General features: G+C 43.2%; 1 long non-coding RNA gene across 1 annotated transcript; it reads right to left on the reverse strand.

The window, feature by feature from the left end:
• Positions 1–750: 750 nt before the first annotated feature.
• LOC116792634 lies at positions 751–10343 on the reverse strand. The gene is made up of 4 exons (XR_004359207.1): positions 9818–10343; positions 6629–6636; positions 1012–1013; positions 751–763 (listed from the first exon to the last, which is right to left on the reverse strand). It is a non-coding gene; the product is annotated as an uncharacterized LOC116792634 (long non-coding RNA).
• Positions 10344–10847: the final 504 nt, after the last annotated feature.

The raw sequence follows: 10847 nt of genomic DNA on the forward strand, positions 1-10847 counted from the left end.
GGATGTGCCTCTTGGTTGCACAGGACTTGTGAGGTTCTGTGGCTTCTGGGCACTGCCCTTTGCAGGCTGGAAATCCCAGGGGCAGAAATAAAGCACTCCTTTGGGAGCAGCAACCTGAATCATGAAATGCAGTTTGTGCTTCAGCTGTCAGAGACTGGGTGCTCAGCAGATCCCAGGAGACACCTGCAGTTGTGTGCTCATTGCAATATTTTTTACAATCTCTGAGAAAACTGTGCTCAGAGTTTTCTCTCTATAACTTGTGAGGCTTTAGAGGCCAGTTTCTCTGGTTTCTCTCAGCCATGAACCAGGCCTTCTTTAAGATGGTAGTGCTGTTTCTTGCAAAAATGATCAGCAGGTCCTCCTAAAAGGCTTCCCAGTGCTCAGCATCACTGAATATCCCCAGCAGGCTTGTTCCAGAGTGTGCCTGACCTCTGCAGCTGAGGCACCAGAGTGTCTTGGTTCATCTGCAGGCACAGACATGCCTTTCTGCTGTGGTCAGACCTCTGAACTGGTGACTCACAAATAAACATCCAGGGTTTTTGCTTTTAATTTCTTTTTCATCTTCCTTTTACCTTTCTGTCTCCTAATTTTTATAAGGTTGCTGTTCATTGTATATTACAGGAGAGCAATTCGGTGAGAGCCAAGCTGTAGGTCAGTGGTCTGTAACGCACTGAAAAAACTTCCAAGGGAAGGAGTAATGTCTGGTGGCCAGTGGTTCTGAGACATCCAATCATAACAAGTCAGCAGCTGCACCAGTAAAGGGCTTTTTAACTGCTGATGTAAAAAGTTAAGAATATTGGGAAATGTAACATTCCTGCCATAAGAACATCATAGAACTTCAATGATGAAATCCAGTTCTCTACCTGGTATGTATTTGTGAGGAATCAGGTCAGAAAAAGAAGAAAATAACCTCTTTTTAATGCAACATCAAGTTGAATAATGCTTACCAAACAAAAGGAAGGTGTTCAGGTTAAGGTACAGCAAACACAGGAAGGTAAAACATAAAATAACGACTTCATCACTTTCTGCTTCACAGCTGGCAAAACTTGACTGCTGTTACAGAGTGAAAACAGAGGAAGTTAGAGGCCATGTATTGAGAAGAATCACTTCCACTGGATTTCATCCATCCACAGAATCATCACTTTGAGCTCAGTTTAACTTGTTTCAGTGCTGGTTTTGGTCTTTTATGATTTATCCATTTATTATTTCTGTTTCTTAACTTACCTGTGCTTTTTGCAATGTGTGAATGTTGCATGTTGTCAGTTTTGCTAAGCTTCTTTTCATTCAAAAGCACAGAAAATACCAACCCGATACCAGGAAGTGCTCAGATGAGTGAATTGATCTAGTAGCTTATTTGGTAAAAGTTGCGTAACATTTATTCATGTTCACACTTGCAAGTCAGCAGTGAATCACAGGTGAAAATACCACTGTGAAATAATCAGCTGAATATTTTTGCAATATGCTATCTGAAGCAGATATTATAATGTCAGATGGGTAAGATGTTAGGCCTGCTGAAATGGTCAATGCTCAAAAATTGGCATGTTATATTTACAGAATTATTCTGACAAGATCTGATGTTTAAGTACAGCTGATGAATAATGCTTGCTGTTGGGCAGTTGGTATTTATGTTTGTGTGAGACTGCAAACTGAATTTGGAGTAGGGAGTTCTATCAGTTTTTCTCCTTCCTCTGAACTGAGCCACTGCAAAGAAGAAAACAAATTCTTTCAGACAGCATAATGTAGTGGTAAATTATTGGTAGCTGTGCATCCCAGTGGAGCCTGCATGAGTAAGAAAATGGCTGCTTTCCATGGCAAAGCATTTTTTGTAGTGTGAACCTGGATATAAAGGTGAGGGTGTAATGGAGATTCAGGAGAGGTGATTACATGATGAGGCTGATGAGAGAACTGCTTAGCAAAGTAACTGCAAATTATAATACAGAAAAGCATCTCTGAATAACCTTTCTCTTTCCTTTTATGGGGAGTATGAGGAAACTACTGGTAGAGGAAATATAGCACATAGGGGAAAGAAAGAAATCTGTTCTGTTGCTGCTTGATTCAAAGGTCAGCTAAAGAGAGAGATTGAGAGAGACTGAACCACACTGAACTAGATTGCTCAGAAATCTCTGATGCTGGAGAGATGAAAAAGTGACCCAGTGGGTGGGAGTGGTGTGTCTATAGACGCCTATAACTTGTGATATGTAAAGTAAAACTATTTGGTATTCAGCAGTTTCATGTGACCTGTATCTTTATTTGCTTTCCATAAAGATTGCCACGGAAGAAATAAACTGTTAACCCACAGCATCCATTTGGCTGGAAAACTTTGACCCTTTTCAAGAGTTTGAAGGTAAATGGGTCTGTGAGATCCCACCTCTGCAAAATTTGTTCCCAAGGTAGGAGAGCCCTGGCCACCTGTGTGGCAGAATCCAAACCCAGCAGAATTTGCAGTGTCCAGCTGAGGGAGTGCTACCCAGGTCTGTGGCAGAAACACAGTGTTTAAGTGGGTACCCTGTGTTAAAAAATTTATCAGCACTGGCCTTTGTGCAGTAAATTTTCCTTTCATTCCTGTCTTTAGGAATACAGATGCTTTTCCTGCATTGAGGTCACTAGACCAGGTGCATGGTCTGTCCATCTGTCCACACAGCCTTCAGTGCAAGCTGTGCAAGTCAGCTCCCTGAGTTTTGTGCATAATAAGTGAATCTGTGTCTTACAGATTCATTAAAGCAGAGTGAAGCACCCAAGCCTGAATTCCACTCCCCTGGAAACCATTCCTCAAGTGCAGCTGGGGGCTGACGGTGCTCTGGAGTGGTGGCTGTTGGCAGGGTTCAGTCAGCTTTAACTGTCTGCAAGTGGGGCCCTGTACTGGCTCTGCCTGAGATGGGGCTCCTTGGCTTCCAGGGAGCTGTGCAGTGCTGTGCTTTGGATTGGGAAACAGAACTGTTCTGATAGCACCCAGGTGTTTCAGCTGCTGCTGAGCAGTGCTTACACAGCACCCAGGCTGTGTCCAGTCCTCGCTCTGCCCCTGCAGTGAGGAGGCTGGGAGGGGACACAGCCAGGACAGCTGACCCCAGCTGACCAGAGGGATATTCCAGACTGTACCACACCATGCTCTGCAGTGAGGCTGGGGTGAGTTTTCCAGGGGTTGCCATTGCATGGGAACTGGGTAGCTGGTGGTGATTGCTTTTGTATCACTTGTGTTTCTTTGGTTTGTTTTGCTTCTCCCCCTCCCGATAAAAGTGTCTTAATCTCAACACAAAACCTTTCTCACTTCCAGTTCTCTCCCCCATCCCACTGCAGGGGGACTGAGGGAACACTTGTTGTGGGACTTGGTTTTCTCCTGCTGTGTCCTCTCTATGAAAAGCAGTCCCTTTTCCTGATCCTGTCTCCCCTGGGCAGTGTCCCAGTGCTGTTTTGGCTGGTCCAGTCCAGGGCTTTTGGTGACTCCTGCTCTGCTGTGGATTTCTTGGCAGCAATGGAAGATCTGCCTGACTTTGTGAAACTTGATTTTTTTTTTTCTTTGGAACTACTGTCAGTTGTTCTGCAGCCAAGAAGTTTTATTGCCATTTCTGCAAGGGAGACTTAGCCAGCAGACTTATCCTGCTCCCTGAAACAGGGCTTGAGAAGCTAAGCCAGCCTTTCTTTCTCATCTGTGAACATATGCTGTTTCACTGCCTTTTGATACTGTAAACTCTGGGATTAACATTGTTAAATACATATGTACTCTCTTATATGCAGAGTTTGTATGATTCCCTATGAACAGAAATGGTTTATGAAGCAGTGATCTGTTCTTCTTTCCTCCTCTTCTTGTTTATTGCCCATAATAAATATCCAGACTATCAGTATAAAATCTGCATCTGGTCCATGTCTCGTGCTCCCCAGCCACTGTGCTGGCATCTTGCACTTCCGTGACAGTGTTATGACTTCTCTTCATCTCTACAATAACCTGACAGCTACATACTGAAGTCTGAGTACCATACAGTTGCCTAAAATCCAGATCAAGATAGGACGAGCTATCCCATAGCAATTCACAGATTCCCAAACTTAATCCACGTGGGAAGGTAATATAAACTAGAAAAAGGCACTCTGATGCGCACTCAAGCAACTTTATTGTTGTAGGATGAGAACTGGGATACATTGTGTCCTGGCTTTTCAGAAATGCCCAGCCACAGGGCCCTGGGCACATGTTTTGCTGACATCTTAAAAGCAAATACATTTTACTGGCATGGTTTATGCCAATAAATGGATTAAGTGCTAGGCACACAATTTAGATGTTATGTGTCACATGCAGGCAGACTTCAGAGAGTTCTCTAGGTTATTTTTTTCAGGAACACTAGGTGACAATGACATCATTTAACATGACAGTGTGTTCCCTCCTGAGTCAGTTCCTGATGCAGAAGATAGATCATGTCTCTATAGCAGAGAAAGACAGTTGCAGAACGGTGTCATCAAACTACTAAAAAAGGCTTAGTTTGTAGTGTGTAGTACAGAAATGATCCTCATCTGAATAAGCACTGTGCAGAAACTTAGTGATATTTGCAGGAAGCCCAAGCAGTGGGGGAAAGACTCCTGGGCCACAGACATGTGAGCTGTACCAGCTGGCACTGGGGGAGGTGGCCCACGAGTGTCCCCATTCTCCAGCATGTCCCTGCAAAGCCATATAAATGCTGGCATTTCTGAGGGCATTGGGCACACAGACATTTTGAAAACTGGACTCCTTTAGTGTAGTTTTGGAGAACTTGGACATCCATTTTGTAAATTCCTGGCTGTGATTTCTTCCTTTTAAACTAACAGTAGTTTAGCTCACTACCTGTAAACTTGTTCTGAAGCAGGCACATGTGTTACATTGAGCTATATGAGAGAAATTCCCTTTGAGAGCACTTTCCCTTGAATGAGGCTGCACCTCAAGTACTGTATCCAGTTGTGGGGCCCTTGCTACAGGAGGGACACTGAGGTGATGGAGCCAGTCCAGAGAAGGGCAGTGGAGCTGGGGAAGGGTCTGGAGCACAGGGCTGATGAGGAGAAGCTGAGGGAGCTGGAGTGTTTAGCCTGGGGAAAAGGAGGCTCAAGGGAGACCTTATCTCTGCCTACAACTGCCTGAAAGGAGGTTGTGCTCCCAAGTAACAAGTGACAGGATGAGAGGAAATGGCCTCACGTTGTATCAGGGATTGGATATTAGGAAAAATTTCTTCACTGAAAGGGTTATCAGATATTGCAACAGGCTGCCCAGGGACTGGTTAAGTCACCATCTCTAGAGGAATTTAAAAGATGTGTAGATGTGGCATTTAGAGACATGGTTTAATGGTGGGATTGACAATGCTGGGTTAAAGGTTGAACTGGATGATCTTAGAGGTCTTTTCCACTTAAATGATTCTGTGATTCTATTCTAACTTGCACACTGATCCATATACTGCAAACATCTGAAATCACCTAATATCCTTCAGGAAAGGCTTACCATATCAGCGATTATCTCACTAGCTCAGATATAAATAGGCTTTTACAGGATCAGGAATGATTTTTCCCAGTGATGGTTTTCCCTAGGAGTTATCCTAAGTTTCTAGCATTTGTCATTTAAGGTGATCATCCCACCTGTGAGGAAGAGTATGTGCTATCTTTCTGCCAAATAGATTTACCATAAATAGCTTCTTGGTGCAAATGGAAATGTACAGCAGAGGTGAACCCTAAAACTTCTTCCTCTCTTCCCTTAAGTGATCAGTGACATTGTTGCTATGGTAAATCTTTAGTGTCCTTAGTGTACCATCCTGTTTCTTATACAATTGAAATCAGAGGCACCTGGCCTGTAAGACTTCAGACTTTGCATCAACTATTCAACCACATGTTTTTGAATAAAAGAAGGAAAATCTGGATCTCATTAGATGACAGAGGAACCAGTGCAGTCACCACACAAATTTGTTCAAGGAAAAATATATAAAAATGCAGAGCTAAATTCCTAGAGTCTCCTTTGCATGGTCCTCCTTTCTCCTAGATGGTTGTTGTGGGGTTTTTTTGTTGTGGAAGCCAGGCTTACCCAATTCTGGGTCTGTTTCCTACTTAATACCTTTTCAGCTTGTTCTGTGAGTTCAAGTGATAAAACCAAGGAATTCCATAGATGTCCTTTCAAAACAGGTAAGCAGCTGGAGAACAGGTCCCTGGCCATGTAGATGGGAAGCCGCAGCAGCATTTTACCCTTTTGGGGTAAAATTACCCCATGCTGATTACCCTAGGAAATAGTTTTTCTTTAATTCAGCTGTCTGTGAAACTTTGCTTATTGTTGAGCTGCCTGTGGATATATGACAAAACATAGTTTGCTGTTTAACATTATTCACATATTGTACCAGGGAATTCTTGGTCTGCAGGTGGTTTGCAGACAGGTGACTGAAAATCTGCCATTTGTTTTATTGGTTAGTTCCCAATTCATGCAGTAGTTCCAGTTCCTGAATGCAACTGCTATAAGGAGAGCACTGGCAGCATGTATTTCCAGTGCACAGCTTGCATTGTTGCAGAGTAGTTGTGTAATGCAGAATTTACTTTGAGTAAATGTTAAAAAAATAAATGTGGACCTAAAGTTAGCTCTTCAGAGGATTTATCATTCATCAGAATCAAAAGCCTTCACTCAAATTCAAGGAAAACAAACATGAAAGGCTCAAATAGCACTAACTGGAATGTGTTTAGAATACAGATACTGATAGTTTTCCAAGTGCATTGGTTGGTTTACTCTTAGCCCAGATTATTTACTTGGGTAATGAAACTGACTTTTGTTTTATGCATTCATCTGTTTGCAAAATAAAAATGTAGTGGAAAATGTGGTCTGGCTAGATCTGCTAGGCCATGGGCTTGTGCTTTCTGCAGTTAAGCAGTTGAATACATTGCCTCCCTAAGAAGCTTGATTTCCTTTTTGGTGGTTTGTGTACTGAAAACAGGAAAGTAAGAAGATGGGTTCAGTGACATTCAGTAGAGTATATAGCATGCTGGTAGGCATTTGGGTTTAGGACAAAGCCTTACCTGTAAACTTCAAGTGGACAGTGAACTTAGGATCTTTGCTGGAGCTGGAAGGAGTGAAAGGTTTAGTGGTCTGTATAACCACCTTATCTTTTGGGTGCCATCTGTGAGTAGCTCTCCTCAAACCCTTCCCTGCAGCAGCCCCAGCACCTCTGCTGTCAGCTCTGCCTGCACTGAGCAGCACTGGAGTTTCCCTTGGGAACAGGACATTTAATTCCTGGGCTGTGCTTCCCTGGTGATACCCCGGCAGTGCAGCAGTTGCTGGTGTGATCTGTGGTGCTCCCAGCAGAGTGGTTATTGTGTCTCCAGCAGCCTCCTGATTTGTCAGAGGAGAGCTTGCTGTTAGGAATGAGGGTTGGGAGTGCCCTGCATGGCAGGTGCTGGCTGACTGCATGTGTTGGTGTCACAGCTGCCAGTGTTCTCTGGCCAGCTGAGCACGTCAGGGTTCATGTGAACCATGACCATGGTCAACAACAGCCCAGAACAAGGGGCTGTTTGTGCCCCCGTGGTGACAGCCAAACGCCCCAGAGCACGGCTCACTGTTTAACAGCTTCTGGTGATTTTGCATAGCACAAGTGCTGAACAAAGCACAGTGAGTGAGGGACATGATGTAATGCATTTTCCAAGAAACCTAGATAGAAAAAAATCATAATAAGTCTCTTCAGTGAATGGGATGCTTCTTGGGGGAACTAAGTGGGCTATACTCTGCAGTGTCCAGCAGCAAGGCTGCTGCCTTTCTGATAACAGTGTACTTACTCCATAGTGCAGAACTGCCCTGCTGTGTCTCTGAATAAGAGAAATAACATGATCACATTCAGTCACTTAAGACGCATTTGTGTCCTCCCATAATTGCCTAGTTTTTCAGTTGTACTGTGAAGGCTGATGCTTGTACCAGAAATCTTGTACAGGCAAAATAAGGATGCAGGCTTAATTACCTGTTGCACTAATTAGTGCAGTGCCATGACAGCAGTTGTTGGTAAATTAAAAACCTTCATCTAATAACTAAGTTAGATTTTATTTTCATTCTGTGTGTTTGAATGTTGTAACTCGCAGGACCTTTCAGAAATAATCCCATGCAGGCAGTTCAGATTGGAATGGGGTGATACTTACTAACATATGGAAATGCTTTAGTGATTATATGATGAAAATATTAAATATTACATAATACACTGGATGGCATTGTTTGGGTGAAAAGTGTTACTTTGTGCACTATGATACTGTGAGTCAGAGCACACACCCTCTAGCAGGAGCTCACAGAACCCTCAGAAGGGGAGAAGGTTCCTATGTATTTGAAAGTAGCTGCATAAAGGTAGGGTTACCTCCCCAGCTCAGCTCTGAACAACAGGTTTTCTGTGGGCTAGGGAATTTCCCAGGGGAGAAACCCTGCAGATGAGGAAGCCACAATGTGATGAGGCAGTTCTCAGAAGCTGGCCCTTAGGGAAAGGGCAGGTGAGTTGTGGTTTTCTCTGTGCAAGAAGGAGTCAAGGTTTAGCATCTGACAGCTTACTGAACAACAGATTGTGAATGCCTTCAGAGTAAGGAAAGAGCCAGGCTGCATCCCTGATTTCCCTTTCAGTGGGAAACTAATTTTGCCACTTGGCTGAGATAGCCTGCATTTGTTTTTAACAAGGAAGTGAAGGGGGGAAAACCCTGGATTTCTCCTCTTGTATCCTTTTCCACTAGATACTTGTCTTAATGGGGGGCCCTGATTTCCAACTCATCTGCCTGCCACCACTGATGCTTTCTTACTCCCCAGGTCTGACTTTGTTCCTTGAAGCTGTGCTCCTAGCAGTGTCCCTAGTGTGGAAAGACAGCTGTATTCAGCAAGGGCTCCCTAACTGTGTCCTTGAGGCCACCAAAATCAACAATGTGTTTCTGAAGTAGGACCGTAGAGTTTCTCACAAAAGCAGGGAGTACAGCTCAGATAGCATCCCATGTGCACAGAGAGCATCCAGAGAACAAAAATATTTCATAAGAAAAACTGAGACAAATAAATTAAAATAGGGAGAAAATACAAGGAAACAAAGGGGGAGGAGAAGGCTAGGTATTAAAAAAAAAAAAAAAACCAAACAAAAAAACAAAAACAAAAACAGCAGCTGCAAAGAGTCACTTTGAGATACTTGGTTCAAGCACTATCCTGAGTTTGGAAAACCCTCTTCTATCCCAGATTTCTGAATTTTAAAGCTGTCTTGAGGAGATATATCATATATGTTATGGACTTTGCACCATCTTTTATGAAGATTACTAGAAGGACTTTATGAAAGTAGTGAATGACACAAAAACACAAAAAGCATTCTTAATATGAGTGACCCATGGGGCAAGGACACAGAGTTCCTGGGGGTCCTTTTCCCAGCCCTGGAGCTCACTGATTGTCACCCCAAGGCTTGGCTCCAGTGGACACAGTGCCCATTGTGTTCTGCACATGCACTGTTCCTGTGTGTCCCAAGAGATGCAATGGCTGGAGGAAGTCACTGGCACAATCACAGACAAAGCTATGGAGTATCTCAGAGAGAATCTAAGCAATAAAACATCACCCTGTTAATTAGCATGTTTCATGTGTGTAACAGTTCATTTGGATACATGTCCAGAATAAAGACAAGTGCCAGAAATATTCAAACACGCAAAATATCTTTTATTACAGTGAGAATAATAATAATAATAATAAACTTAGCAAAGAGAATCAAACCTAAAAAGGATACAAAATAACTACCTTATTGTGTGGCCTTAAAAACAAATACTATGAGCAGCATTTATAATATTAGCATTTATAATATTAACTAGTAAAAAGGGAGTTTAAAGGGATACCAAAAAGGAATCTTAACACAACACTAAAAGGATATTAAAAAGTTTGTTCTCTCAGTTGCTTCCTGTCAATAAACTGTGCTCACCCACACAGACAGGCCAGGGCTGTCAGGATCTGCAGCAGCTGGTCAGTGCCCATGCTTAGCGGGCGTCCCCGCGGAGCAGCACAGCCTCAGTGGTAGGATGAGTATTGCTCAACTCAGCAGTCCTGACACCCCATTTTATCAGCTCCACATTACACCACGTAGGGCCAGTACGAAGTATAAGGTGATGCCTGAGTGGCAGCCAAACCCCACCTGTTCATTACCTCATGGCAACAGTCTGTGCATGCCCTACTTGTAGGGCAAGGGGCGAGCGACCCCTGCCCACATAATCTTCCTCCCATCATCATCTTTCTCACCCCTATGTATGACCTCTACCATTGTGTTTCAAGGGTAGATGTATCCATCTTGCAGTATGTAGCAAAACCAAGGAAGAACTCAGCTCTGATAATAGGGGATATCAAGCTGACTTGCTAAAAAGCACAATAGACCTTACAATTAGCCTGTGCCGTGAAGTTACATTGTACCATACTCAAACTGGTTTCACATCCTAATATGATTCCTTTCTCACGCCTCTATGCTCCACTGATCATCCAATTCAAAAGTACCCCCCTTACAATGTGCTAAATAAAACTGCTTTGACAATCAAGAGAGGGAAGGCTCTCAAAGCTTGACTGTAAATTTTGCTTAAGCAAATACTGCAGTTTACCTTGAAGGAATATCTCCTGTGCATAGTTTATCCAGTATTGGGAATAGGGAAGTCCTACAGTTTTGCATTCAGTGGGAAAACTGTTAGAATAATCTCCTCTCTATCATTTTCTGCCATCTGGAATAGGCTCACCATAGGCTTTCCTTAATTCTCCAATTTATTTTTAACACCCCTCTTACCCTTCTGCCATAACTCTAATTTAGGTCTGATAAGTATTTGCAGAAGTGGACCTTTCCAGCAAGCTGGGGCAAAACCCAGGGCTAGGGGTCAGAGACAGGAGAGGAACACTTGGCACAGTAGGG

This window comes from Chiroxiphia lanceolata, chromosome 12, assembly GCF_009829145.1.
Source record: "Chiroxiphia lanceolata isolate bChiLan1 chromosome 12, bChiLan1.pri, whole genome shotgun sequence".
NCBI classification, from domain to species: Eukaryota; Metazoa; Chordata; class Aves; order Passeriformes; family Pipridae; genus Chiroxiphia; species Chiroxiphia lanceolata.